This window comes from Trachymyrmex cornetzi, unplaced genomic scaffold, assembly GCF_001594075.2.
Source record: "Trachymyrmex cornetzi isolate Tcor2-1 unplaced genomic scaffold, Tcor1.1 scaffold385, whole genome shotgun sequence".
NCBI lineage: Eukaryota > Metazoa > Arthropoda > Insecta > Hymenoptera > Formicidae > Trachymyrmex > Trachymyrmex cornetzi.
Window position 1 is genome coordinate 891,650 of NW_017298586.1, and position 4,032 is coordinate 895,681.

Here is a 4,032-nt window from a genome sequence, read left to right on the forward strand (position 1 = left end):
TCTGAAGTGAGCTGAGTATTTCACACTCAGATTAATGACGTCATTATTTGCTTAGTTTGGTAAAAAGTTATTACATGACAACACAGATTCGAACCTGACTTTTAAAGTGAGTTTACGAGACTCACTAAAACACACGGTCTCGATCTTGTGCAGATTATAGACAAAAACTCAATTAAATCTCACTTGTCAGAATGTAAAAGGAACGCGCATTCAACTAAGTTATGACGTCACAAGCGAGAATTATCAGAGAATCGGTGTAAATGGAATGCAACTAATGTTTGCTGCACAATATCTCTATATCAATAAAGATCGACTCAAAAGTAGGACACGGCCACACGGCTGGCTTCGTAAACAAAAAGTAAAAGGGATCAGCACAGCTGTTGAGATAGTGGCATAAAACTGCCGTTTACGTATTACGGAAGGATCTAGCTCGAATTACAACACTCGTTACGAACCACCGGCGTCTCGAGTTCCGGAGTGCACTTTTAATGAGTTCTCTGCCACGGTCAATTAGTTCTGAGCTCGCTGCCCTTGCAAGACCGGAAGATTTGGATCGTTTGAGTGTTAGAGTCTGCTCTAATGCGGCGAGAATTGTAAGATAATCGTTATGACCCTCGTAGCGCTATAGAGAACGGCAAAATCACATCTGAATGGATATTTAATTTGTGACGAAAAAGTCTTGTCTGGAAAACTTGAGACGCAACCAGCACTTTGCTTTTTCAAATATCAGAAATTAAGAATTCTGTATTAATAATATTAATAATTTTGTATATTAATAAAGTATTCTGTACAAATAAATAATAAAAGGTGGTGTTCTTCTACAATCTCCTACTCCAAAAACTTATTCCAGAAAATGTGCTCGTATATGATTAATTGAATAATTAAATATAAAACATATAAAACAAATATTGCATAATTTTTAATTCACATTATGCTTTTATTATATTTACTGTACCACTTAGTATATCAAACAAAGTAGAATTAGAGTTAATTTTGAAACCAAATCGAGACTATTATCGCAAATGTTCGAAACAATAGAGGTGTTAAGATATCACCGACTTTATCATTTATCAACGCTTTTTTTTAGTCAAACGGTAAGAGCGGTGTTGTTCATAGAAGAGAGTGTCAGATAAACGCGAGAACGTGCAAGAAGCAATTCGATATCGGAGTCACGACCGCGCAATAGTGCTTTTACGGTAGCAAGTAGGCCGACCATGCAGAAGAAAGTAGAACAACGACATAAAAGTTAACGATCCACAAACGTCTGGACGCTGATGAGAAATGCCAGTCTCGGATATGAATAGTTCAGATCTAATGGAGTGCAGGTAACTGATAAGGCCGGAGTCCCTTCATTCAAACTGCTTAAACGCTATCGCATGAAATTTACTTGTTCCGTACGTTAAGACGATACGCAGTTCGACATCCGAGAAATGGGAGCGGCACGGATAATTTATAGGAATGCACTCTGACGACGATGACGAATCGAATGCGGTAGATTGCGCTCGTTGTTCGCAATTAGGGTAACGAACGACGTCGGCAAGAGACATATGTCAGCCTTAGACGTATATTCTGACAAACGAAAGCGAGAGCGTCGATCGACGTTACGTCGATCTTTATCACCTAACAATGAAGTAACGAGGACCATTAGCTTTTTGCTTTATTGCGTTACGAGTTCCTGCGTCGCCGACGACACAAGGGATCAAATAACCCTCATTAAGATAAACGGCTTAAACAACGCACAAATCGCAATTCATAGCCGACATGTCGGGCAATGGCCCGAGTCATCCGAGTGCCAACATGCTATCGATTTCTTTCGTCAGCGAGTAATCAACAGTTATAATTAAGACTATCGATTAACGTCGCGAACGTCTAATCAAATTCCTAACTTTTCCAGGAAGTGACCCGAGGTCTATTCGCCATGGAGGCTTGCGAAACCGTTACCATTATAGCACGAATGTGCTTTCTCATCTTATTTAATCCGACACTGATCGCCAAGCAATCTATCAAGTGTCAGCTCTCAATATATCTCGCCGACAATCTGCATTTTATTGGTCGCGCTTTTATTTGAAGTCGTCCCATGCGTGTAACGGCACAAAAATGGGAAAAATTTACGAGTAAAAAATTAATAACATTAATAACCGTTTTTCTTAAGAAGAATTTCTGTAATTATTCATATGATAAAAATTCCTATTATCAAATTTTTTTAATGTTAGACTTGTTGAAAATATAATATTGAATATATAACTTGAAAATTTTTATATATTTATTACGATATGTAGACAATATATACTTTATAATTAATGGATAATTTATCGTTTCATTATTTATGATCAGTTTTTTATTTCTTAATATATATATTATAATTTCTTATTGTTCCTTATTTTTTTCATTAAAAAATATTTTGTGCAAATTATTACATTATTACATTATCATCTCCATATGAATTTTGAGGTTATCTAAAAATACATAGAACTATAATACTCTTCTTGACAACGGCTTTCAGTCCCTCTTTCCTTTCCGTTGTTGAAGCCGCTTCTTTAGAAGAGGGCTTACGGAAGCTCCTCAGACGTTCTAGAGACATATATATACATATATATATATATATATATATATATATGTATGTACATACAGATAAATATAAGGGTATTAAAATGGAGCAACTAGTAACTGTAACGATTTGAATTACATAATAGTCGTAAATTAACACATTAAATTATAAATTTGTTTTTGAAAAATTGTGTTGCTCCACTTGCCGCGTTGACTCGACATAATAGAAATATGTATGGCCTTCTTTTTGTATATTCGTTTAGTAATTCTTAGCTGTATCTCAACCACTTTTCATTTTCCTTAAAATTTTAAGGAAATTACTTATTTTATTTCAAACTTTTAACATATATAAAATGAATATTAATATTTATTCAGTAGATACGATAAGATCGAGTCTGATTTTTATAAAGAAAGAGAAAGAGGAAAAGTTAAGATAAATAAGTCTTTCAAATTTAATTATAATTTAATCACTAGTATCTTTGAAGCTCGCTAATGATGAAATCTCACTTAATTATTCTCTTCTCTTATATAGTCATATCTGAAATGAGTTATCATCATCTGATCGAGCTTATACTTATATTATAACAATTACATTTTCAAGATATATTATATATATACATACCATATATGAAATACGAAGAAATTTTTTCCTCGACCTGATATTAATATTAATAAAAAATAGAAAGACATATATGAAGTGGTGCGAGTCGTGATAGAGAATCTTGTTCAAGAAAGTTGCGAAGTAAAGTTTTCTCGAAAAAATGACGCGCGCGTGTACACTCGTAGTGATGCAGCGAGAGCACCGGGCCCTTTTTTTAGGGGCAGACGCGGTAAGGAGGGAGAGGCACAGTACAACTAACGACGTGGCAGGTCGAGTAAATCAGAGAGGGAGAGTGACGATAAGTTTTTGCTCGTTACAACCGGCCTGGGAAGCTCATTACGCGGCTCCCGCGCTAACCCCGCCAGAGAAGGGCGAGATGAAGGTGGAGGACGCGGGGTTGGAGGAAAGGGCAACGCGCGGAAGCAGGCTTCAACCTTTTCGCCCTCGACCAGCCGGCTAGAGAGTTGCACGGGGAGGGGGAAAGTTTCGCGTGGGTTTGTTACTCCGGAGTCGAAGCTTTTGGTGGAAACTAGACGGGAGACGCCGCCGATGCCCGGCTTCCTGCCCACGTCCAATTGCTAGAAATCCCTTCTAAAACTATGGTTAAGCGAAAAGTGCAAAAAACCTGGCGGGAGATTGATGCGGTACGAGATACCGAACTCATCCGTTGTGAGAGCACACTGTACGATCGTGGCGGATGGAAGCTAGAAAGACGAACGTATTCCATAATTGGATCTATCCGCTTTAAGGTAAATACTAACATCGCCGGGGCTCCCCAACAATTAGCAGAGCAATCGGACGGAAACACACTATGCCTACTCCCAGGCGTGCGTAATGGTAACATGCTTTTTTACCACAATTACAACCCTATATTTGTTTCAAAC